The following is a 26854-nucleotide window of genomic DNA, read 5'->3' as shown; positions in this document are numbered from 1 at the left end:
GGTGTTCAGCGAAAATTGCTGTACAAATATAATTCTCATTATTATTCCTCTAAGATGTGTAATCTATGAAGAAAATGTTGTTTCAGCTGGAAATCCTCCCTATCTGCTGATGCGAGGATAATTTTTTCCTCACTTATTTAAATGTCAGATCCCTGGCTGGAATTAGCAGTGAGGGAATTGGCTGTACTGGGAAAGGATGATTGTTGGCTCCAGAGCATCTTTCTTCTTTTTTTTTTTTTTTTTTTTTTCTTTGCAAATCTAACCTCAGAAGCTTGGAAATATAGTTAGAAAAGTGGGAAGGATTCATTTCCAGTGTAGGGGCTTTTTCCCCCCCCTTTTTTTTTTTCTGATCTCAGTATTCGACTTATTAGTCCATAGATACAGTAATACCAAAAGATATCATTGCTAATCAAAATACAGGTCTTCGATATGTGAAATAGCTTTCTGAGCTCACTTGCAGCTGTGGTGCCCCCAGAACAAGTCAGCCCCAAGGAGGGTTTAAGGCTGCTGGGAGCTTTGGTGGAGGGAAAAGCCAGAAATAGGAATAGAAGTGTCTCTTACGGGCGTGTAATCGTCATTTCAGGGCTACAGCACTTGAATTATTAGACTGTCTAGCTTTGTGTGGGCAAACAGAGGGCAGGTAGCTTTTAACAACTGTTAGGATAAGTAAATAAGAAATAAAACCAAAAAAAAAAATATACAGAGATCTCACTTAGAGCCAGGTTCGGCTCTGAAATGTAATTAAGACAAATCAATAGCAGTCCTACAGAAACATTCTGTTGTTTCATAGAGCTAGGTATACCTGAAGGAAACAGCAGCCCACATTGTCTAAACTGAAGGAAATTCTGCAGATTTTTGTAGGAATAGAGATTTCTGTTGAAATCTATGGAGAGGCCAATAGAACTATGTTCTGTACGGATTGTCCGCAAAGCGAGAAGAGAAGAGAAGGTATTATTTAGGGAAAAAGGTGAGAACTATACATCAAATCGTTTTGCTGATTTGTATTCAGATACAGGTAAGAAAAACCAAGCTGCAACTGAATTAGACCGAAACAGCTCTAATTCTCTGAGCTGTGATGTCTGGTGCTAGGATGATGCTGACTCTCCCGAGAATTTAAATACTAAGTGTCTCTGTATGTGTCCCAGGTGCTGCCAGATACTGTGTGAAGGTTGGGAGTATAAGAAAGACCTTAATAGACAAAGAAGCGTAGGCCTTCACATTGCAATCCAAACAGAAGTACTGCCATCTATTTGAGATGACTTGAAGCACACAAACTCAAACAGGATTGAGTCAAAAGGAAGCAAGTAAAATGCAGCATCTTGTTGACATTTATGTTTTCATTGCTTGACTTGCACAGTAGAACAGGCTGAAGAGACATCAAAAATGCAGAAGTCACACAGCCCAGCAGGGATACACCTGCACATTTCTCTGATCAATGGACCTGAGATGCCAGGGTAATTCTGTTTTATCCATTGATTTTGTGCCCGAGACTGAACAAAACAATGGGAAATAACAGACAGCTCTCTCCTTTCTTTCTAAGTGTTTGTGTATGAAATATGTCCAATCCGATGCTGTTTTTTAATAGGAACTTAAGCTGCTCCTTCTAGAAGGAGGTGAGAACTGGAAGAAGAAAAGAAAGAGGAATCTTGACACTATATAATTTGAAATATTTCTCATGTCTAAACCTCTTTATTTAGGAGATATTTCTACTCAGTGGTAACAAAAGAAGAAAGCTGCCAGATTTGGAAGCAGAAATTAAATACTTTAAGTTAGATGTGAATGCTGACCTAACCTCCTAACCTCTATTTGAGTAAGTGATTTTCAAAAGCGCTGGGTGCCCGGTTGCTTCCTCTGACAATTTGCATCCCCTGATGGCTGCTTACCCACCACAGCAACAACTATTGCTAAGGAAACCTCCAAAACCTTACTCTCTCCACAGGCTTTTGTCATCTTTGAAAGCAGAACAAGAAGGCTCTGCGAAAAGGAGCTTCAGAAAACCAGGTCCAGAGGTGGATTAAGCAATGTGTGTGTGTGTATCATGTCATTAATATATCCCATGCACAAAACATATGGCTTTTAGATGTGTATAACTATTCCTGCATGTGTTAATGTAATATTGTTTAAAGTTGGTATTTTTGAAATGAGTTTTCGTGAAACAGTTATATATTTAGGGAAAGAACTCTAAGGAGAAGTTGGCTTACATCCCTCTTGCAGCAAAATGCTACCTGAGCCCTCTAAGAATGTTTCTGCCTCCATGTGGTGATTAAATCTGAGGTAGCAGATGAGCAGGAAAACATTAGTGTGAGCCCTTTGGATGCTTGAACACAGGCATATACTACATTGAGTGCTGCTTTAAATTTGGAAGAATGAGGTAGTTACTCTTGAACATAAATGTCATACAGTCCAGCACGTCAATCACAAATTTTATAGAACCAACTCCAGAAGGGGCTTGACAGCCACTGGGAGCAGGAAACAAGGCCAGGACGTGTGTGTCCTGCAGTTCTATCTGTAGGATCTCCCTGTCTGGTAATGAAAATGGTAGAGCTTCCTGCAGGGTGCTTATTCACGTATGCTTTAACACAAATAACTTCATGGTTGGACAGCTGCCAGAACAGTGCAAGGTACGATGACGGTGAGAGAAGCTTTTAACTGCTTGGATTTCTCTTCCTCCTTAGAAGCAAGGTGCTGAAGGATGTAGAAACCACATGAGGCTTTTCTGTGGAAGCGAACGTGAGGGATACTAGAAGACTTTGGTGATAGCTGGCTCATTAAGCTGGTGTAAGTAGAAGTTCCTTTTAGGTCTGGAGATCACCAGGAACAAATACTGTGTTCTTGTCCAGACACCAGTAGCTTTTGCTGGATAGGTGAAGCATATGCTTTCTGAGCAGTTGACCGTAGGATACTAGTGCCACTGAGTTGGGAGAATCAAATGGCCAAAGATACTGCAAGGAAGATGGGAGGGTTTTACATACCCTCTATGTCTACATAGGGTATGTCTTTACCGTGCTTCATGTTTTAATATATATTCTAATTGTTACAGGGCTCTGGCATATAAATTAGCAAGGAAATTTCTTCCGTGTACTGTACGTTCAAGAAGGGTTTTATTTTCGAATTTATATGGGAAGTATCCTAAACACAGGCAAGCTGTATTTTGCCTGTTACCCTGTGATCAGCTGATTGTATTTGTCTCTCACTGATGGAAATGGTCCTAGTTTGGAGTATGCACCAGATTTTGTTATGAATATTCATATTCCTATGTGTTTCTGATGATTAGTTTGACATCCTGTTGTGTGAGTTAACCTTGTGAAAATAGCTATGGAATAATAATGACAATACGGTGTTTGGAGCAAAGAAAGCAGTGCTGATATGCAGGTGATAAATGCAAACAAAAAATTACCATAGAACAAGTTCAAAATTAATTATTTGGTCAAAATAGTTTACATTTGCAGTGAAGCTGGAAAGACTCTGTTCACTCATACCACGTCTTCCTGGGGGTCTTGCTGCAGGGGAGCCGCTGTCTGCGTAAGATTGTGGTGACTGTTCAAGAGATCGTGAAAAAACGTGAGAAGCAGTCATATGGAAAGCAAGCTTTTACCTCTGTTGATAAAATGTAGGTGCAGTGTCAGGGTTGCCTACCAAATACTGTCTTGCTTGGAACGTTTCTCTTAAGCTTCTACAGCTTCTTTTTGAAGCTCGCTGGCTACCTTTTCTATGCTTGTGAACTTCCTCTGTGGTCTAAGCATCGCTGTTAGTATTTTCTTCTCTGCTTTGCTAGGCTTATGTCTGCAGTGTTTTTTCCCCAGAGAGCTTGTTGGGTGGATTATTCTTGAATCCCTGAGTTAGCTTGGAAGAGCTGATACGGGATTTTTGGATGAACGTGAGAGAAAACGCCAGAAGAGGTACAAGTGTATTGCGAGGAACACGTAGGCTCTCCTGGGCACACTTGAGAAACTTGGTGGATATGGACTCCTGAGGCAGAGCTCTCCACATTCTTACTGAAGGCTGAGCTGGCATCTGCTGGCACAACTTGAGAGTTCCCAGAGGGTATCAGCTGCTGTGAGAGTAAGCCCCTCTTTCTACCTGGAATTTTGTTTACTCCATATGGAGTACTGCACTGCGTATTTCCCAGTTCTTCTCTGGCATCATACTTGATGGTCATTTGCTGTCTTGTTTGTCATGGGAGCTCCTGGGAGGTTGTGTGGCCCAGCCCTGTGTCTGTGTCCCCAGTCATGTGGCGTTAGACTGTGTGGAACTGTGGCTATCAGACCTCCTTGATTTTTCTTTGAGCCCTATGAACGTCTCCGTGTTGAGGGAGGAAGCAATATCTTCCAGCAAAGTCAGGGTTGGGGGTGGTAAACAGTGTGACGCAGGCGGCGTGGGAGGGCAGAGGCTCCGAGCTGGTTTGTGCCACCCGCAGCTCGTGCTTGCATGGCAATGAGCATCAACTCCAGCCGAAGGACTTCTGGTGAGCAAACAAACAAGTGCAGCTTCAGGCATGGCAGCAACCTGCTTCGCTCAACTGCACCTCTGTGCTTCCTCAGTGTGAGTCAGGCTGCTACTGCAGCTTGGTTTTGCTAATCTCTCATGTCTGCCCACACGAGGGGACGATTTCATGTGCAAATGCTTGCAGAGGCACATAGAGCCAGCAGACCTGAGTCATTTGAGATCAGGAGTATTAGGCAGGTTGTAACTTCCCCGGGCTAGTTAAATAACTGGCTTAGAGGTTTCTGTCAGCTGCAACAACTCTTTGCAGAGCTTGGTGTCCTGCTGTCACGCTCACCCGGGTTTGGCTGCCCACGGAGAGCTTTGGGGAGCTGCATGCGAGTAAACATGCCACTCCTCCTGAGTTACACAGCCATATGCCTTGAGAACAATACCTGGTGTCAGTGCTTCACAAGTTTTCTTCTTTTTCATGCGAGAGTGGAAGTTGTCAGTGGAATAGAAAGGAGAATTTCTGGAGGCAGTGGAATGAAACTGAAACGTGCACCTGCCAAATGCAGCACATGGGATCCTCATCCCATCCCACAGCGCTGTGCTCCCTATTTGTTTGCAGTGCTCCACTCAGGTTCCTTGCAGTTTTGCTGCCAGCTTTGCCTCTGTTTCATTATCTATGTGGTCATATTTCTCCCCATTTCTTCTATTGTTTCGTCTTTCATCTCTTTTTCCCTTTTCCTCTCCTGCTTTAATTTTGGAATGAAATAAGAGGGAAATTTGTTACCACTGAAAGTGGACTTTAAGAGGATATAAGGTAAGATAGGTAATGGAAAGGAAAATGGAGAAAGCAAGAAGACATATTTGGCTAGTAAAGTGGGGTAGAAAGAGGCTCAGAAGGGCTAGAAACAGCCTGGATTTGAAAGTGGAGTAAATGAAGAATCAGATGAGGGAGAATTATTTCCTCTCCATTACAGTGGAATAGGCTCCATGCTGCATAAGTAGCTGCTGTCAGATGGAGGCAGACATTTTAAACATCTTACTTTTATTTTTGTGTGTGTTTGTTTGTAGATATGGTGGCAAAAATAGAAATGACACCTTAGCAACTTAGTGTATTGAAGATTTACCTCATCCTTTCAATAGACAGTAGAAAGCAAGCAACTGTGCAATCCTGGTGGGTCTCCAAGCCCACTCGCAGCCCACAGTGTGTGAAGAACAGAGGGGTTTTTCATGCTTATGTTCTTTTATTCAATGGTCTCTCTGCAGTCAGGAAAAGACACAACAGGCAAAAGTACAGCTGGCACACAGCACAATAAATGAGTAATTTTCACTCAGCAAAGTTCTCTAAATGCTGCCATGTGCCAGACTCTGTGGAGCCATTTCTAAGATCTCAGAAGAAAGATTAAAAACATCTCAAATACACAGAATTGACAGGAAAGCAAACTTTTCTGTGGAAGGGACACAAGAAGCCAGATGGTAAGTGTTGCACAAAGACAAACAAACCTAGACTCTGAATTCCTGAGGAGCATAAAACCTCTGCAGAGAAATTTAATTTCTCTGAAGGAAAGTGAACTTTATGCAAATTCACACCCTGTCATAATTCTGTCATGCAGAACACAGATCTTGTAATTTCCCAAAGTTGTCCTTTCCCTACCCTTCTGAAAACGTGTTCAAAAACAGAACATAAGCAACATTTTCACTGAAGCAAACTGGTAAGGAGGGGGAGCAATTATATTTAGCAGAAGGGAATCAATTAGTGGTTAACTTTGTACCTTTTGTTACGAGTTGAAGTAATTCTGTAACCACACGATGGTTCGTCTTTTGTTGCTGCTTTTTACGTAATATAACCTGCTATTGTTATATTAGGATGCAGCCAGCTCTTAAAAGGAGAATGTGATGGATGGTCTGTGGCTTGAATTCACACAATTTCAAATATGTTCATACGTGCTTAAGAAGAAATTGATTGAGGAGCATTAATACACACGTTATTTAAATTCCTTGACCAGTGAGCAGCAGTAATAAAGTTTAATAAGATGTTGGCTTGCATGAAGTGGGCTGTATGTCTAAGAGTGTTATGCTGTCACTTCATAGAACTCATTTTGTCTTCATCTGACATTTATTGCCCAACTTAGCTCACTCTATTTTGAAGAAAGATGTACTAAAATTGTATAGCATGTGTCCTGGAGCATCTACATGACAAACAGACTGGAAGGATTTATGTACGAGGAAAGGGATTATGTAAGTTTACAGAGCTGTGAAGAAACCATCTGTAGGGACATAATTGACATAAAGGTAGAGGGATTATAAACTTAAGAGATTGTATTTAAACATTTGTTATTACGTTCAGATTTTAGCTTTGCATCTAAGACCCCGTGATGGTCTTTTCTATGCATGATATGACACACTGTGAGAAGATTAATGAATCAGAGTGGAAGTTGGGAGAACGAATTAGCTGTAAGCGATTTGAATTGTTCTAATCACTCACAACTAAAGTGGCAATTATCTTTATCTGCTTTTCAGTCTATATATTAAAGTTCATTTCTCTGACTTAAATTAGAATTGGAAAAAGTAGCTTTTTTTTCTGGGTGTAACAGAATCAGCTGTTAGGGTAAGAACTGAATAGATGTGGGAATAGAAGCAACTATTTGCTTTATTTGAGGCTGTGGCCTTAAATAATTATAGGAAGTAATCAAGCCACTTTTTTGTTGTTTTTTTTTTTTTTTTAGTCTTTGAACCTGGTAGCATGGAACATATTGCAGCATTTCAGGAGCTTGTATGTTGGTTTCACCCCTTTATTGCACAAAAGCTATTTAAAGAGAAGTGAAAAGTGAATTTACAGAAACTCAACGGTGGGTGGCTGGGCAGTTATCTGACAGTTTCTTGAGGGATTAACTTGTAGTTACAATCAAGAACTGCATATGGTATTGCATTTTTTTTTTTTGATGGACTGATGATTTCTGTTAACACTTGATAGCTGTGAGGTCCCCAGCCAGGTTAACGTTGACTTTGGGCTGTAGATAATCTTCTCGCTAGATCTATTATATTGCCATTGTGTCTTCTCATCCTTGATGATCTTTTATATCTTCATCAGTGACATTGGCAGTGAGGTTGAGGGCACACTCAGTGAGTTTGTGGATGGCACCAAGGTGTGGCGTGCAGTCAACACACCCAAGGGAAGGAATGCCATGCAGAGGGACCTAGAAGGCTAGAGCAGTGGGCCCAGGTGAACCTCATGAGGATCAACAAAGCCACATGCAAGATCTTGCAGCTGGGATGCAGCAACCCCCAATGCTGATACAAGGTGGGGGATGCAAGGATAGAGCGTAGCCCTGCCAAAAAGAATCTCGGGGTAGCAGTGGATGGCAAGCTGCACATGGGCCATCAATGTCTGTATTTTTTTTCTCTGACATCAGTTGAAAAAAAGCTTAAGGAAGTCAATCTGGGTGTTAGATGCAGCATAAATGAATATGCAGGAAGAACTGTGGTGGATTGAGTGAAAGGGGATATCAGAAAAAAATTAAAAATGGAGATAGTTGTGATTCTTTGTTCTTCATTTGAAAAAATAGATTAATGCCATTTTGATATGCTGTACCAGTAGCACAGGAGTGCATGTTCATCATCCTGGATAGAGGATGAAATTTGCAGTGAAGCCAACAAATGATGAGTGATGAGAAGCAATTAAAAGCGCAACCCAAGATATTTATAGTTCATTGGTGCTGCCGTACAATCATTGATAAGTAGTTGATGCTCATGAAATGAAGCTGCAATTATTCTGTAACAGGTGACCTCCAGCTGTAAGCAGCTTTGTGTAGAAAAGAGTTCAAGAAAAGCTCTTTTCAATCTCTTTGGAAGTATGTGGATCTGTTTTTCTTCTGTTATACTTGGGATGTTCTTAACTTACAGCTGAGAAGACAAGTGCTGAACCAAACAATGGGTTCTTGAGAACGAGGGCCAGATCCCAGGGCTCGCAGTGGCAGCTCAGGTTCTCTTCACCAATGACAGAAGTAGAAGGAGTGTGGGTTAATGGCTCTGTAGCCGTGCATGCAGAAAAGTGTAAGAAAATGCTAACTTTTTTTTTGCTTAGCTTGTTACTTACCTTTTGTGAAAGGTTTTCTGTGAGGCAACTGGTGGATGTGTTACTCCCAGTTTTCACAAGTTTATTAGCTAGAAATTAGCTAGAAACTTAAAACTCATTAGGAATCTACTTTCATGTCTGTTTGCTATTTATGAAATGACGTGAAGGAATACAAATTTTACTGGTATCCCTGGAGGTAGTACTGACATACAAGGAAGTGTGTTGACTGTTCTTTCACAACCCACGAGCCATGTGAGAACATTTACTTTGTCAGGATAGCGGGGATGGGAGCAAATTTAACCTGGTGGAGAACTGTTTATCATTAGGTTTACTTGTTGTGTATGCGTGATCTGTCCCCCACATGGTACCTTCTCACACATCAGAGCTGTTGGACACCAGGTCTGGTTGTGTAAGAGCTGATGTTGTTTTAGTGCATCAGTAATAGCTTTTTCTTGCTGCCTTTTGCAGGAAAGTAGTTTTCTCCTTTCTACTTCTCTGCATAAATCTAAAATTAAAATAACTGGAATAGATTAGTTAAGATTAGTGGGGAGGAGGGGGAGGGGGGGGGGGAAGCAACATCTTGTGATATTGAAAATTAAATTAGGTTAAGGAAGTTGGTTCTTCCAGGGCCTTGCTACCATGATTCTGCAACACAGTGAAAGGATAAAATGCAGAGTAGTAATAGAAGGCCAAAAAAAAAAAAATTGCCAAGTCTTTGTGAAGCAAAATTGCTGTACAAAATAAGTCTATAGTCGTGGGAGCACCAATAATATTGTAATCCTAGGAAACTATAATGAAAATATAACTATAGTAAAGTAATTATTGTTGATTGATTTCAGAGGCACTTATTACTAGCTCTGTGGGTGTTTTGTCGCATGTAAGATAGGAAGGACCTCTGCAGAGAAGTATCCTGGTGGGAGTGAGTTGTTCTGCCTTAGAGACCTGTTAAAACTTTGTGTAGTTTGATTTCTTGCATACTTTAAGCTCTTTCTCTGTGGATTTGCTGACCAATTCCTTTGGGAGATGTTAAAATTGTTGAAAAAACTCTTTTTTTGAGCAGCTTTCGTTTCATGCCTTTTGGTAGAAAAATGTTTTTGATGTCTATGTTTCAGTATCCCTGCTATGTCTTTTTTATCATTAATTGTTAGGAGGCTTATGCTGTTGTCGTCTTTTGCTAGCCTGTTACATGACTCTTTTTGATTGCCCAAGTTGAATGTGTTGCAGATGAATGCATTTAGTCAACTTAAGAAATAAGAAAACTTCAGAAGTCAAGACTGATCCGGAGTGCATTTTGGAAAATACCAGGTGTAGTGTATAATGGAAAAGTAACCTCTCTTAGAAATTAAAGGCACGAGGTCTGGAACTGAGAAGTAGAACAGCTGTACAGGAGCTTTAATCCCTGCAGTTATCTCATACAGAAGAATCAATGAACATTTATCACAAGTTAAGCCAGCAAAGTAAAACACAAAAAACATATGAGTAGGTGACCTTTGTAGCACGCGGTGTCTTTTATCTGGGAATCACAGAGGACTGTAAGCATTGATGAGCAATGTGTATAACACTGGTACAAGGAAATGTTTGCACTTGGAACTCATACGATTTAACACAACTCGTCCAGTCAGATGAGAAATGAAGCATATAATTCCAGTCTCTGGGTTTCCAGTCATGTTTTTTACTAGATGGTGTTTTCATTCTATCCAATTTAATACAAGGCTCTCCCTCACTAATCTTGGATGAACTTTTTCCTTAAGTTAGTTTGTGTGTACACGGAATTAAAAAAGTAGGAAACATGGTCCCTTTAAACAAACAAAACAGAAAAAAAACCTCTTAAACAAGACCAATTTGAACCTATGTACACATAAATGACATTGCCTTCACTTGTTTGATGGAGAGGTGTCCCAGATCAGTGAAATCATCCAATTCAAGTTTTAATCCTCCAAACAAAAAGCAATTGGATGGGGATATAGGTTTTGGACCATTGGCCACAAATAATAAAATGGCAACAACTGAGGGAGCTTTGCAGTGCAATATGGGGCACCTGTGAGTGATGAATTCCAGCCTTTACCTTAAAATGTCTCTATGCCAGCTTGGAAATCTGAGGAATCGCAAAGAAGGATTGTGGAAGGAGTGCATAGTGTGAATGTATTTCTGAACTGGAAAAAAATGAAGTGAAGGTGACAGGAAACTTTGTAGATTCCCTGTGAGCTTTCTGGGGGGTGACTTCTTCCCTGCGTTCTTGCTATTACCTGTTTATAAGTACTTCAGTAAATCCCCTGATGGTAGTGGAAAAATTAAAAAATAAAAATTAAAAAAAAAAAATTCTGGAAAGAGAGGTGGTTTGTACATAGTCCCCAGACCAGCTTGCAATGGTAGCACTGCAGCTTGACCTGAGTTCTAGCACATACATATTACCCGTAATGCTTTGGCATATTGATTATAGCACTTAAATCGATATAGCACCTGTCTTCACGCTCCCTGAAATGGGCTGAGACCGGCCTGAGTGAAAAGTCCTCTTGAGTTCATTCCTTCCTCTTCCATACAATGCCTTTAATTGCTTATGAATTCCTGTTAGCTCTTATTCTTTTTTCACTGAACTGTCTCTCTCCAAGTGAGCTGTGTGTTCTGGGATGTACCCTGAAGCACATGGAGTTTGAGTTACACTACTATAAAGGCCCTAGAAAGTATCTTCTTCAGTGCTAGCTTTATGAGTTCATTTGGTGCCTGTAATGAAAAGAAAAATGAGTTTAGTTGTTCTTGAGACACTGTTACTCTGCTGAGTCTGTGTAAGAAAGGCCTGTGAGGAGATGGTGCTTCAGGCTGGTTGAGACCTCGCTAAAGGCATGCTTCTGGGTGAGGATTCATGGAGGCTGGCATGCTGTGGGATGAAGGACCTGCTGACATACAAGAATTACTTTATGGCAATATTGTCACCACCCTTGGAGGTGTTCAAGAAGTATTTAGATGTTGTACTGTGGGATATGGTTTAGTGGGAAATATCGGTGATAGGTGGACAGTTGGACTGGATCATCTTAGATGTCTTTTCCAACCTTGCTGATTCTATGATTAGAAACTATCAGGTTTCTCACTGGAAAACCAAACAAGAAACATTTCTGTATACAAGTATGTGTCCTTGCATCCTGTAACCTTAAGAGGCATCTGAAGACTGTGGTTTATGTTTTTTGAAATGGGGTTGAGTTGAGGTTAGTCGGGGCCTCTGAATCCTCATTGCGATGGACAACCAACTATATTGTGTAAAATCTCAGGTTTCAGAGCTCATGGTTTTCACTTTTACTAAACCTCGGCTTTGGTTGGGTTGATGAATTTGGAATTGAGGCAGGATGGAGTCCTTCAAACTGTGGTTGAGATCTGCTAACACGTGGTGAAGCTGCAAGCCAGCTGTCCTCTGGTGGTGGCCTTCCACTTGAGTGCACTGTGGCTTTGATGGATCCTGAGTTAGATGCATAGCAAACAGCTGCTCTGTGGACGCTAACGAGCGTGGGTATTTTTGGCATAGAATACAAAACTGGTGGGGGTGACCTAACAGGATAGTTTGTCCCGGTATTTTGTTAGCAATAAGTGCTAAATGTCATTGGTTTTAGTCAGATGTTATCCTTTGTTTTAGAATGTTTCTGATGGTGGAATGTCATATTGGAAGAGATCAGAAAACCTGTACGTTGAGGCTCTGACTTGGTCAGCTGAAATGTTCTTATTAATGATTTTTTCTCTGTTTGAAATGACACCAGTCATACAAAAGCAGAAACTAGATTTGATGGTAAACCTGTATCAGTTGATAATTTAGTTGTACTTCCTTTTCTTGTTGCGTCTTAGTTACAGACACCAGTAATACTTATATGCTTTTATTGAAGCTGTAACAAGTGTTGTATATTGTGTACAGCAATAATTAAGGCCAACAGTTTGCAAGAAAATTAAGATAAAGTGCATTTTCCATTGTGAAAAACAGATATTCTGTTCTTACTTCATGACAGCATTTAAAACAAACTGAAATCAGGAACGGAGCCTGTCAGAGCTCACTCACCTTTATTTGAGGTTATATTGAGTTTTTGCTTTATGCTTTCCTTGGGGATTGAGCATAGGCATATTTCTGAAGCTGTATACATTCCAGTACAAAAACTAATGAAAAAGCCTCTTAGGGTTTGCCAGAAAATTCTGTGACAGTTTTAAGGGATCTAATTCAATCTGGTAGAGTAGTAGACAGTGAGTAAGCAACAATATTTTTTAAACTTTGAGTAATAAAAATATACTAAATGAAATAAAACCTGCACCTATGAGTGATACACATTGGCATTATGTGTTTTTGTAGAACTAGCATTACAGCTAAAAAAACCCATTAGCTCTGTTTGCTTATGATCAGTTCAGTTACATCAAAGACTGAATTGCAGTCTACATGATACACTTGAACAGCCTCAGCAGGTAGAGGCTTTGACTATGAAATGTTTTCATAGGTATTATTACAGCATCTCTATTGCCTGTGATTAATTATCCCAAATGGCATTTAGAATCCCTTTGAACCAATGATCAGTGACCATTCACAGTGTGCAGCTTCCAAATGCCAAACAGCTATGCTAAGTAGTCACAATGCAAACAGCAGGAAATACGTTTTTGGGAGAAAAAAAGAAAAACAAAACAAAAACAGAGTAGGGGAGTGGGGAGAAGTAAGTAACAAATCGCAGTCGCTTTGTCAACGTCAGAAATTGACTGAAAGGGAAAATCATTGGGAGATTTGTTTGGAAGGGCACTTGAGGTCTGGGCTCAGATGCTAAGATAGGTGCGTCAAGGCTAGCTTGACAATAAAAGCACCGTACTAGGATGTGAAACTTCAAGTGAAGAACTGAGAATAGAAGTGAAACCGAAATTAACAACTGCTTATGAACATTTTGTCCTGCTCTGAGAAATGAATCTAATGTATGATTTGATGGTTGTTTGCATATGCTTTTCGTTTTAATATCGTCTGCCAAGTAGTCATGATCTGAATATAGTTTGGAGCCAGCGAGACTGTCTATCTGGAGATAAGTTAGTCCTTCCTGGTACCTGGTGAGAGGGGCAATGAAAAGAGATCAGAGGGCATTCTAAAAACAAAATTTTGACATTTCTTTAAAACTTTGGTTTGAACTCTGCCAGGTAATTACTTTTATATAGGCTTTTTGTTGGTGGTGGTTTTTTTGTTTTTGTTTCTCTTTTTTCCAGACCTAGCCTTTTTGTCGTCTTTCAGTTGCTCTTCCTGAGACCAAGTTAAAAGTTGGGAATGGGAAATCCTTCACTGCTTGCAGTAAGTGAAGTTTTTCATTGACTTCACTGGACTGGGCACTGAACGATGATTTTGAAAAGTAAGGGGTTTGACACTCTCTGAAAAGCAGTTTTCTATCAAAGACCTCAGGTTTTGCACTCAGAAGTGACGGTGCTTGTATTACTAGCTGTACTTCAAAAAGCTGGCCTAAGAATTTTGACTTAAAGTGAGTTAAGATTCCGTGAAGACGTTAATCGGTGACATTTTTTGTTTCTGTAATACAGTGCACTCCAATTAGTTTTGGAAACGGGAAATGGAGGCGTATGTTTAAAAGGATTTTCTTCAAAGAGCCAGTGTTTTTCCATTGACATTCAGTGGATAATTCTTGGTTTAATGGGGATGACAATATCTCTTTTGTGGGACATAGATTTTCTGATTAGACACACTAAGCTGCTTTAATTTGCAAGCAGAGGTAGCCTTTTAAGCTTTGAAAGAGGTTTATCTTAGGTATTAAGCTCTGTGTTAAACAGTTTATGGTGGACAGGACATTGAAGATGTACTCTGTACTCCAAAGGATCCAGTTAGGAGGCTGCTGGGTGTTCGTACCCTATATAGAGACTGTATCTACTCGCAGATGGTTACTGAGCGGTGCTGAGGAACTTGGCAGCTGGTAGCAAAAATCCCTGTGATGCAAAAAGAGGATAACTTCTGTAATCAATATAATCAATGTAAACTTATGTAAGGAAGGTTGAAGGAGGAGAATTTGCATTCACTCCTGTTTGACTAAGACAGCAATCGCAGTCAAGACTTCACTGAGAAACACCCGCTGGAACCTTACTAAGGGCTGTTAGTGCCCCGTGCTCCTGTTCTGCTGGCAGAATACCAGCTTAGCTGAATCTCTGCTCAGGACAGCAGCACACTCCCCCTTTTTCCCTAACTTTTCTGTTATTCTCTGATTTATGCTCCTTGCTATCTCTTACATCAGAAGAGTTTGCATTTCAGATATGAATCTTCGAAGTGAAGTGTTTTATATCCAAAATAAAATCAGTGTTTTGGTACAGATCTTTAGAAATACCTTCTTCAAGTGTGTTAGGTCTAATGCAAGAGGAGGTACAGTTCCAGTAGCATGTTACCTGCTTTTGTATGACTTGTCATTTCTTAATAATCTCTGTGCCTGCGGTGACCCAGGCTGATCACTTATCTGGAAGACCAGGACAGTTAAATGTGCTTGTGGTCTGGGAGCTGCTCTCCATTTGTGTATTTGGTTATTGCATGTGTACTGAGAGAAAGGAGCCTTGTGTTCTCCAGGGAATTGTGATTATACAGATCTGTACCATGAAGGGCAGCGTTTGGCCCTCTTTGATCGCTGCCTTTATTGATGGCCTTGCTGCAAAGGTTAAAGGGAGCTTCTTGCTCTGAAAGCTTGGAAACAGCCCATCTGTCAAAGAACCACCTTTATTTGTTAAAAGCTTTTCAAGCTTAGAGACCTGGAAGAGCCCCAGTAAAATCAATGAAAAACTATCCAAGATAAACAGGCTTACAGATGAATAAATGCTTACTACTATTTTTAGTCTGAGCTCACAAAATCTCTTTCTGGCTGCCTGGCCTTCTTCTCTAATAAAACAACTAATTCTCCAAATATTAATAGAGGCCTATTGTCAGGCTTGGGGTCGCAATTCTTCCTGAGCTTAAGCAGAAGAGCTGCAGTTAGATGAAACCTTTTCCAGATTGTCCTGGAAATACTTGCTGAGCAAAGTTCCTGTCTCACCGAAGACTGATCTTTCCACAAACTCTAGGCAGTGATGCATTAGAGAAGTGGTTAGCAACAGTGCAACAAATGAAAGCTTTGCTCGTTCATTACTGTAGCCAGCAGGAAGGATTTCTGTGCAAGTAGACGTAAACAATCCCCTAATTTACTGGTGCAATTTTCCGGAGCGTTGAGCACTCAGAGCTGTAGTAAAACATATGGTTTAAATGAAGATGGAAAACCATGCGTAGAGGGGATAGAGAGTCTCTGGGACAGTCAAACCTTTCTCTGAAACCATGCCTTCTGATCTGCTTTATTGGTGTTACAGTTTACAGATTTATGCACTAAACATGGGGGAAAACCACTCTGCTGTATTTACGTATTCTAAATGTGGCTTATTTGAATGGCTAGGCGTTCTGATATCTTCAGCACTGAAGATCTTTGCTCTTATTTCTAATGTGTCTCAGAACAATACAGTTCTGGGTTAGTTTGCTTCTTCATCTTCCTCTTGACCTGCACAGCAAGAAAACTGAGGGGTTGTTTATTCAAGTTTCTTCTTAAACCTCCTTGCTTTGATGTTGAAAAGCCTCAGCCTGCAGAATGCAGCTCCTTGCTGAGGCACACAGTCAGGAGCGTATTCGAAAATTTGACTTTCCTTTGAAGTGGGTATAATTTTGCCTCAAACCAGCTTGCTACATAGCTGTGTTTACTAGTGTGTCCCTTTGTACTGAAGTAATTGGTGGTCTAGTGATGGGCTAGCATGACTTTCAGTAAGAGGAATAGACTTGTACTTTGGGAATGCTTTGTAATGGAGTTTTTATGTCTCTGATGTACTAGCATGATTAGATTGCCTACGTCTGCTTGAGGCCTTGACCTGCATGTGGCTAGGGCTTCTACCTGCTTGAGTGAAAGCCAAGAATACTTCTTTGGATTTGCCCAACCCTTCTGTGGCCTGCATCTGCATTTTTGTTGCGTGCAAAAGGTCAGCTTATAGGGACTTTATGGTTTTTACTTGTTCAAGAAAGAATTTTTTGGTTTGAGGCTCTTGGCCTGTGGCGTGTGTCTAGGAAGTCAGCCAAGAGGAACAGAAGGGCATGAAGCTGACATGATGCCTGCTTTGTGTCTCACACTGCAAAGCTTGCCTTCTTTACCTCGTAGCCTACGTCCCACTTTTGTTAAATGACTGACTTCATAATACCTCAAGAGTATTTGTATTTTTGACTAGTAAACTCTTGCCATGCTCATGGTATGTATTTACATTTGTGCATCTCTTGTTATAGCCCATTTCGCCCTGTAAATTTGACTGGAAGACAATAGCCCTCAGGGCTGCCATGAGCAGCAGACCAGAGACAGGATGACAGTGCTCACAAGGGAGTTGAACAAGGTCTTGGAGTGAAGTTCTGCACTAAAGTTTTCTGTCTGGAATAGTAGGAAGATAGCCTGCAAATAAGTAAAATGAATGGGAAATGTGCTGCAGTGCCGGGAGCTGTGTTGTGGTCAGCAGCCTAGGTGAGGGCCTCAGGGCTCAGGTCTTGATACTGAAGCTACAAGCATTCCTGTGGGGACTGTAAGCGAGCAAGTATGCTTGTGCTCATGTTGGCTGTTAGAGCTACTGCATACTTCTCATTAGTGGCATTGATTTTCACTGTTTTGGGCAAATGTGACCAAATAGAGTTTAGAGTCAGCACATCTTTCTCCACGTAGAAGCCCTTTCCAGTGCATACTCGAGATGTCAACTTTTGGATTATTTTTTCCATTCTCTTACGTTGCATCTCAAAATGCTGTCCTATTTCCATTCGCATTTCTGTCCCTCTTTCTCCTTATGACTTCATTAGCTGTTATCTCAACTGTTTTAGGCTCAGGATAAGACTTTATCAGCAAAGATCTCTTTACTGGAGAGGAGTAGATGTCTTTTACTGAGCAGGAGTGGCCCAAACACCTGCTGCATGTTGGTGGAGAGGGGATAATAATCTGTGCAGATTTGGCAAGGCTGCCCTCCAAGGGCTTGTACAAATTTGAGTATCCTTAAATCTCAGACATTTTCCTAAATGACTTCTATTTAATAGTGTATTTCACAATCTAAAAGATGCTTTAGCAGAAATGTAATTCTCAAAGGTCTTTAAGTATTAATCCCAAATGGGTTCAGATATTGGCTGTGAGCTGCTTTACCTGTGTTACCTGCAGCGGGGCCTGGGACTGTTTTAAACACCAATGACCAACATTTATGCCTGCTTTCCTCTTCTGTGTTGTAACAGCCAGAAAGCTTGGTGGTCATCTTACAGGGTGCCTTCCTCCAGGGTCCCACGTGTTGTGCAGAGCTCTGGAAGCACCTTGCTGGTGCGTGTTGCTCCCAAAGTACTTACGTTTGGGTGTTGTCTTCATCCTTAACCTGGCTGGAGATACTCACGGTGAGATTTGATGTTTCTGGATTAACTACATACATGAAAAACCACTTGTTTTTCTCAGGAAAATCCTATCACATAGACAAGCCATGTGCAGTTCTGGTAGCTCTGTGACATTTTTTCTTTATTCTGTTGACAAACATTACTGGAATGTTGTGACAGAACTGTCTCCATCTTGGTGGTGCTTCAGTGAGGTGAGGCACACTTGGTAACAGATTGTACTACCAAAACCAACTCTTGTGCTCACTGATCTGGATGATGCTCAGCCTTCATTTTCCCAAGTGTGAGAGCGCTTGACCTTACACCTTCTCTCGTTTCAGTGTGAAAAAAGCAGATTCCAACAGCTCAGGGCAGGGTAGGGAGAAATATATTCTGAACTTGTTCTGAGTCATTTTATTTCCGTCGGGTTTGGGTGGCTTTGGGACACAAGATGGTGCAGAGACCTTTCTGTTAAGATCAGCTGCTGAAAGATTGGTGCAGTAAGATACAGACTCAATATTCAGAATAGAAATTGGCTTGTTGCTCTGCTGTACTCCAAGGTGCAGAGTGGTTGTTGCAAGTCCTTATGTCTTTGAATATAAATATCTGCATTTTGTGTGAGGCATTATTTGGATTTTTCATCAGTTATTGCTAAAGAGTTGACACTTCATAATTGGAAGTTCATTTTTTTTTTTCCTAGTGAACAGATAAAAACAAACTGGAGAGAAGGATTATCAGTGTTTCTCTCCTTCGGTAATATTAAATCTAGTGAATGGAATGTTGCACCATTGTCCTGCAGGCAGAGAAGGTGCTCTTCACAAACATACTATTGAGCTTGTAAAAACAATTAAGACAAAGAAAACCCTTTACTAAAGCGCTAAAACCATCGAGAGAAGGATTCTGATGCAAGCCTTCAAAAGAAAACCGCTGGGCTGCAGGCAACACAGTCGGAAGCACAACAAAAGACTTCTGAGGCTCAGCAAAGCCATGCAGGAGATGGGTTGGTTTGCTTGCCTGCACGGGGTTGGGAGAAAGGGTATTGGAACAAGATTAAAACATTGTTCATAGTAGGATTTCTGCACGGTTTGCACAGCTGACTGGGAAGGCAGAACAAGCCTCAGCTATCAGCTGTTATCTCTTTCCTCAAGTGGTGCTGGGGTGGGGAGATTGGGAGGGTTGCTGCTGGCTGTGAGATCAAGAGGTGCATGCCTGGCTTTGCAGCTCTCCACAGCAGGATGCATAAATGACTTCAAATAGCTGCTCAGTTCCTTACAGCTACAAGAACGCTTCTGCCTTCATTGAGAATCTCAGGAATACGTAATACAATGTAGATAGTAATATTTGTAATGCATAAAATGAATGGCAGCATAGGGAGTTCTTGCATCCCTCCATGGTGCTATAGGTTGTGAAGAAAGTACAGAGGCTAATCTGAAAACTGGCTGAAACAGAAATTTTTTAAGCCCTGAACTATCCATGCGCTTTGGTTTGAATGCAGTTTTAAACTTGTATTCAGCAGGGCAATTCGTCTGAAACTGCGCTGGCCCTGCTCCACAGGGCTTTCTGAAGCAAAACTGGTGCATCGTCATGAACATACTGACTTTGTACCTAAGTTGTTCTCTTCCTGTAGGAGACAGATGCTGATGCAAATTATTAATCCTGCAATATAGTACTGGTGCTTCCAGTATTAAAATAGCTTGACTTTGTGCTGGAATTACATTGCATGTCAATGAAAAGTTGTGTGAGATGGTGACTGAAAACTATTTTGGTCAACATGCTGGTAGTGTTCTTGAAGCAGAGACCCCTGAGCTCCTGTCATGTGAGATGTAACCCATGGTTCTAATTGTGTATGGTTACTAGAAGTTCCTTGGTACTTTGCTCAATATTAACTCTGATATTTGAACGGTCCTGTTTGGATAACCTATGCTCTCACTACATAAGATGTTGTGCCACAGTAGCTTCTGTTGATGGCCCCTTCTGTTCTTGTGCTGAAATACAGTATGGTGGTCAGTGTTAGCAGTTTTCTTCTGTGGTGTTTAAATTTACTTTGTCTGCTTCAGTAAGGCTAAGGCCTATGATTTGCACTTCTCCATCTTGCCAAGATCATGTGATACTTGGGCTCTATCAGTAGTGCTTGGTAATGCTGCTATGGGTGTTGGGTTGAGAAATGGGCCATCTGAGACGGTGAGTGATGTGGAGGCTGTCCTGTGACTTCCATTGTCATGTCACAGCCTCCTTTGCCTGTTCTGAAAGTAGACATGACTTTGCCTCTGAAATACAGTCATTAATCGGTTGGATGTGCCTAAGAGGGAATGGAGCGTTCTTTGTCACCACTTCCCCATTTCAAGTTTTAGTCTCATGACTTTCTTCAGTAAATCAGGTTGTGTGGTTAACTTACCCACATCCTGCCTTCTTTGAAACCTCTCTGATCCTGTGCGGTACCTCACAGCTGACAGAAACATGTGGCAGGTTCTGACAATTGATGCTGAGTATCTCCGGCTGTTTCTTGAGTTGGCAGAATCAAAGACTGGGAAAACACAGTGGTGTATGATTGATTATTCGGAGTATAACAGGGTGACTTTGTGGCTTCATGGCAGGAGCCTCCACTGCTTCTTTTGTGTTTCTGAAAGTGATCATCTTGACTGCTGAACCCACGTTGGCTACAGACTATCAGCAGAGTTATGAAAGAGGGAAGCCTGAGGTGGTGTTTGCAGCTCTTAAAACTTGGAGTGTTGGAACCAGTGAAAACTGCTGGTCTGTAAGCCAGCATCTGGTTGTGTGGTTGTGTATTGCACTCAGGTTAAAAAAAAAAAAGGTTTAATTGTGAATGCCAGTGGGCAGAGTAAAATTGGGTGTTTGTGTGGGTGAGTGCCTGAAATCAAACTTGGGAATCTCAAGGACAAGCTCGCTTCTTGCTAGCCACAGCTGATAAGGGCTGGCTGTAATTTTGATATTGTGAGAAGTTGAAAAAACAAAAACACATGACACATCTTGAGTCCTCCAAATGGAGAAGAAACATGAGTACCACCAGCCTGATACTGAACATTCACAGTGCTTCTGCGCGTTGACTGTTCAGACAGGGAAATCAAAATCAAAGTCACCATGGTGTTTCAGAGAGCTCTTGGAAAGAATGTAAAGATCTTGGCTGGAAGAGAGATCCTAGAAAGAAGGGGGAGAGGGTAGCTGCATGGAAATGAGGGCTGAGTTAAGCCCAGGCACCCTGATGGGCATTGTAGTGCTACCCATGAAGGGAAGACCTAAGCTAGGAAACTAGTGTATGACTACTGGGGGCCTAATATGTTGGTAACTGTGGTGGTGAGGGTGCCAGGCTATTGGTAGACCGGGGCCTTTTGGGCTGGGGGAGCCTCGCTTGGGGTGCAGCATTCCCATAACCCTGCGCTATGGCTGTGCTTAGCTCTTGCCCATCTTGTAAAGTAAGCTGAACCTCACCAAGGTGTTTAAACAATGCCGTTGCGTTCTGAAAGCTGCTCCACACAACTACTCCTTCCTAACATGGCATCTTGGCTGGGAGCCTTACCAAACCCATGGGGACGGAGGCCCCTGAGTGAGAGAATCTGAAATCTATACTTGTGCATACATGCCAAAAACATAACAACCGATAATGACTGTGCTCACTGAAAGGGGTACATTAAGGAATATTCCAACTTCTGAGCCTGCAAACTATTGAGCCTATCAAGTGTGCAACATGTGAGGGCGCAAGGAGATAGTGAGATGAGGTGAAATCCTCTGCATGCTGCTCCCTGGAGGAGAGTTGGATTAGGAAATTGTATGCGTGAAGAATCAAGATCCACAATAGCATTTTCTCTTGTAAGCAGCGACTGGTATGGAGTAAAATGCATACTTCAACTTTAAGCATGAGGTCTTGAGCATCCTACAGCTTCAGAAATGTTGGATTGTAAATATGTTTTTTCTGGGTCTGTTTGCTTCTCAGGGCCTTCGGGCAGGCACACTGAATCCAAACAGCCCCTTTTCTTCCCTCCAGCTTTGTATTGGTGCATGGCCTGCAGTTCTATTCTGACCTCAAAAGGAAAATCAGATAAAACAACTAGCTGAAAGGTGGAAAAGGAGAAGTATAATGTGATTTTTAGGCCATGAGAGAAGAAATGCCCATGAAAATATATTTGAGAATTGTTCACACACAGTCTCTAAAATTGGACTATGTGATAGTTTTGGCATTCAATGTTGTCTGTACTGGCAGACAAAGAACAGCAAGGAAAGCAAAGAAAACAAGATCTTTCTTTGCCTCAGAGAAAAGTACAAAAATCCAACTGCCTGTATGTATGGAAAATTGAATTTAATGATTAGGAACAGTAGTGATAAAGGGGGAAAAGAAGAGATTGGCTGAAAAAATACGGAAATGAGAAAAATCCAAAAGAAAAAATGATGAACTGGGAGGCAAGGAAATGGATTGAGACTGGGGAGGAGCAAAGGAACCAAAATAAAAAGGCCCTTGAGGTGCTTTGGATGCAATTAGCACGCCATGAAATGTGTGTTACTTCTGCCACCTCTGTGGCATACCTAATTTGAAATTCAAATGACCAAAAAGTTACTTAGCTTTTCTTCTGTAATCTCCCTTTAAGGAAAAATAACCATGCACTTTTTGTTTTGGTGATTGGCAGAGTGACCTCTTCAACCGTACTGGTTACAGATTCACAATTGTAACATTGTCCTTTGAGTCCAGTCTATTTTTCTCCCACTGAGGAGAAGGCACAATGCAGGAAGTGTAGTAATATCACAGCGTCACTGCACTGAGCCAGATAATATGTTTATATGACACAAGTAGAAAATATACTTCAGGTTCTGCTCCTTTAAGGCATTTTATTTCAGAATTCTCTCTTAGCTGGGTTAGCCAGAGTGTTGGTTTTCCATTCGTTCTCGTTTAGCACCAGGCTCCTCCCAGTTCATTATTTACCTTTCTTTGCTTCATGTGCAAATGTAAAATGTGATCTATTTATTTGTTGTGGGACAGTCTGAGTAACACAGCTTTCATGTACCATGAGATGCTTGGATTCCATTCCTGCTTGCCATGACCATTTGCCCGATGTGGGTAACACACCTGCACAGCAGTTTGTTTAGAAATCAGTTGTTTGGTTTCCGAGCTATCTGTTTATTATGCTGGAAAAAGTGACTGTGCTTTCTATTTTAATTGTGCTTTCAAAGAAGCCTGTCCCCTACAAAGCAGTAGGAACGTGGTGGGTAGTGAGGCCAGCAAGGACATGCTTGACAGCTTGTGTGCTATCCTGGCCACCACCTCCAGAGGCATTGGCGAGCCCTCTGTTGCTGTGCCCTCCTGAGATTGAAGAGAACTCATGGAGGGAAGAGGGTGACTTGAAGAGAAGTGAGGACAAATGAAGAGAGCTGGAAGGCGAGCTTGTCAGAACCAAGGGAGAAGGCTTCTCTCCCACGAATATGGGAGAACAAGAGTACAGTTAATCAGAGACAAAATCTATGCCCTTGTAAATGCTCTTCTGTTAGGAATGCTCTTCTATTCCTTGCTGCAAATGTATTATTTTTTCCTAGCTGTGCTGTTACGTGGATACCCTCTCTCATTTGTTTCTGGTCTGTGTGACACCTCTTGATGAAACATTGAAGCGAGCCCCAGTGAGAGAAGACGAGATTGTAAACACCTCATAACCCATAAGCGTGACAAGAAGCAAACCAGAATATGACAATGTGTGGAAATAACCAGGCTAGATGATACTGAAGAGAAACTCGCTCGCAGTGGCTGGAAGTTTCCCTCCTGTGAAGAAGCTGGGAGATCCCCTGAGATTTCTTTTAAGGTTACGTTGCTGTTTTTAGGGAAGTGTTGGCATGACTTGCAGTCTGTGGCCCTCTGGCTTCCCTTAGCTTTCAGAACTCGTTTTTCTGGGACTCCCAGGCAGCGGTTACTTCTTGGATAATGGCTTGGAGGTAATTCCCATAGTACAGGGAGCTGTAAGCTCAGCGTTATGGGTCAAAGAGGGAATTTGAAGAAGTCCTGTTGTCTCCCCTGCTTTGTGCTTTCTGCTTTCAGTTTGTTCAGAGCAGAAACTGAAAGTCAGGAAAGCTACAGATTGAGTTGAGGAATGCCATATGGATTTAGGGTGATCAGAACTAGCTTGAAATAACACGAGATATGTTGGACATTTGAAATACAGTAGACAGGAAAGAGGTACTTGGAGGGAAACTAGCCTTGTAGTTTAATAGGTCTATAACAGCCATTTTAACAGAAGTGTTTTTCTAACATGTTTTTGCTGGCTGGTCTGCCTTTTGTATGTGAAGAGTTCTGCATTTTCAAGTTCATTTCTATCTTTGGCTTCAGAGACGTGGCAAACCTCCACTTGTATCTAATGCAGTGCAGGCTCTCCTGATGCAGTCCTCAGCTTACTTACATTGATGTGGATCCCATGAGTTAATGCAGTGGGACTTGTGCCATTTGCTGGCTGAGCTTTGTTTCACTGCTCAGTAGCCTCCAGCATCTCCAGACGTAGACAACAGGATGGCACCCAGTACTTTGAAGTAGTGAAAAAGCCCTTTATCAAATACATGTAAAGAAATTAAGATCTAGTATGCTTCTCAAGAATTAAATCCCTTGTTTTGTAAGTTTGTTTTTAGTGTGCTGGTTTTTTTTAAAATTATTTTTATATTTAAATAACACCAACTTTATTTTTCTCACAGTCTTTGGAGGGAAACATCTACCATAGGCTGAGGCTATAACTATATTCTCAAGGAAGGTGCCTTTTAGAGGTGTTTTTAATATCTGATGTCAGGGTGATTGCTCTTTGTGGTTTTACTGAGCCCCGAAGAGGTAATACTTAATATTGTCAGGGCATGAGTTTGGATTCCACCTCAAGCCTAAGCCTGTAGTTCTCTGTCCTTTCCTTGGGTTTGTTTTGTTGTCTTATTTTAATCTCTCTTTGTTTTGCCCTGCAAAGGCAATTAGTGTGGCTCTCATTAAATGTAGGACATGATGGCTTTGTCCAGCTGGGTGAGGCACAGATCACTGGACTTTACCTTCCAGGTGTATTTTGTGGTTTACAAAATCTATGGGGTCAGCTTCAAGTGCTCTGTGAAAACTTATTAAGATATTTAACAGGCTTCACTTACATGCCCAGAAGTGACTCATTAGAACTACAATCAACATGATGATTCAGGCTGTGTTAACAAGCTGAAATAAGCGGGTCGTGATCAGACATACAGATGTGTTTAGATTTATTAGGAGATTTCTTTTTAGATCCTTCTATTAGACAGTATAGTTACAAGTGTAACAGGGTTAGAGTGAGTCTAGCACAGAGGTGTGTACTCAACTTTTTACATCTTTTTTTTGGAAAAATCTGTGTAAACTTAGGCTATCTCTTTGGCGTGTGGTGTCACTCTTCTCTTCTCAAGTATGACAGCCTTAGTTTAAAATTCTGGGTGCCAAAGAAAAAAAAAAAAAAAAAAATGCAAGCATCTTCCTAAGAGTAATTTCTGAGCTCACAAAAGCCTTCAAGACACTGATGGAAAGTCATTCCTGCTTTTTTTGTTGTTGTTTTTCATATGGTTTTGATTGAAGACCACCAACGACAAAAATCAGACTGTGACCTTTCCTTACAAATTAATATTCCAGTCCTCGTTGGGGGCACTGTGTTCTGGAGCCAAAACTGGCAAAGGGCTTCTGCTTCAGAAGAGAAATAAACCAGCGCCATATCTCCAAAGATCCCCTGGATGCAACAGAAATACAGTTTCAAGCCCTTTGGTGTATCTATGCTAAGCTTGTGTCTCCTGAGCAGCCTGTAAATATTGACAGCCACTCTTGTCTTGCAGCTGTGCCTAACACCCCCCCTAGTCTTTACAGTGGGAAATTACCAGTGCTGTAGCCACTGGCCTGTTAAGCCTCACCTACAGATATTGAGGGAAAACAGGCTGAGCTCCTGCTTCCATCCAGCCCTTTTGCATACCATTGAGATCTGTTGTGAGCCTGTTAAAACCTTTCAGAAGAGCAGGTTTTTTTAGATCTGGCACAACAAAAAAAGAGTCACCTCCTTTGATGCCCCTTCGGAGTGGCAGCTTCAAATGAGGAAGGGTGTAGGAACCAACGCTCTTTTCAGAGGCTGGGTGATTTGAATTTTTGCCTTTACTTGTTTGGTTAAAAAAAATAAGAATGATAAAAACAATGAGGATGCAGTACTGATACCCAGCAGCAGTCATGTGGATGAGATGAAGTTTTCAGTTATGTCTACTGTAGTCCTGCAGAGGTGTGGCTTTGCTTCAGAATTCTGTCAAGAAGCAAAGCATGCTGATTTTGAGTGGCATACTTTACTGTAGTGAACAGTCACTGTGAGATGCTTTGGTTTTATCTCACTGTGATATCTTTGGTTATGGTATCCTGTGACTTCACTGTTACATCTTAAGCAGCACAGTCACTTGTGCAGGGTCCATTCCACTTCAAGTTGTACAGAAAGACATTAGGATTGCCCAGCAGGTGTAGGTCTGCACTGCAACATTGTGCTGCTCTGCGTTGAGTTGCAGTCTAGTTGCAGTTCACACATACATGCTCTGGGTATGCATTAATGTCAGGAGGCTAATGCTGATTGTTTATCACCTTGCAGCTGATGCCTGTAGCAGTTGAAGCTGATACAGTCTCCACTTGGATCAGGCAGAGACTTTCTTTCTGTCTTTTAGTGTAGTATGTTGTGAGGCATGTAAACAATGTGTTATCTAATACTTGATTAGAAGGAAAGGATTAAGAATGCTAAGGAAAAAGAGGTGGTGCTTTTGTTTTCCATTTCACAGTGTTTTTGCAATTCTTCATGTGCTTTCTTCACTCATACCAGCAAGTGCAGAGGTATAGGTATATATATATATATATATATATATATATATATATATATATATATATAATATTAGTGTAACTTAGAAGTTGCTCTTTTTCTTACCCTCTGCTTATGAAGTGCTTTCAATTGAAATGACTTTCTAACAGTTCAGAATTGAAGTAA

The 26854-nt window shown here is 41.3% G+C and overlaps 1 protein-coding gene across 2 annotated transcripts in view; it reads left to right on the top strand.

The window, feature by feature from the left end:
- SLC7A11 (solute carrier family 7 member 11) overlaps positions 1–26854 on the top strand; it is a 288216-nt gene that overhangs the window by 135715 nt on the left and 125647 nt on the right. The window contains exon 1 of one of the 2 annotated variants that reach the window (XM_042871068.1): positions 5887–5907. The exons of the other annotated variant lie outside the window; for it this stretch is intronic. The gene's annotated coding sequence lies outside the window, so the exon portion shown is untranslated. Of the gene's footprint in view, positions 1–5886; positions 5908–26854 lie in introns of those variants that run through there. 2 annotated transcript variants of the gene reach the window in all.

Source organism: Lagopus leucura, unplaced genomic scaffold, assembly GCF_019238085.1.
Source record: "Lagopus leucura isolate 7727_CA_CO unplaced genomic scaffold, USGS_WTPT01 Super-Scaffold_100004, whole genome shotgun sequence".
Taxonomy (NCBI): Eukaryota; Metazoa; Chordata; class Aves; order Galliformes; family Phasianidae; genus Lagopus; species Lagopus leucura.
This window is presented reverse-complemented; position numbering and strand designations above follow the sequence as displayed.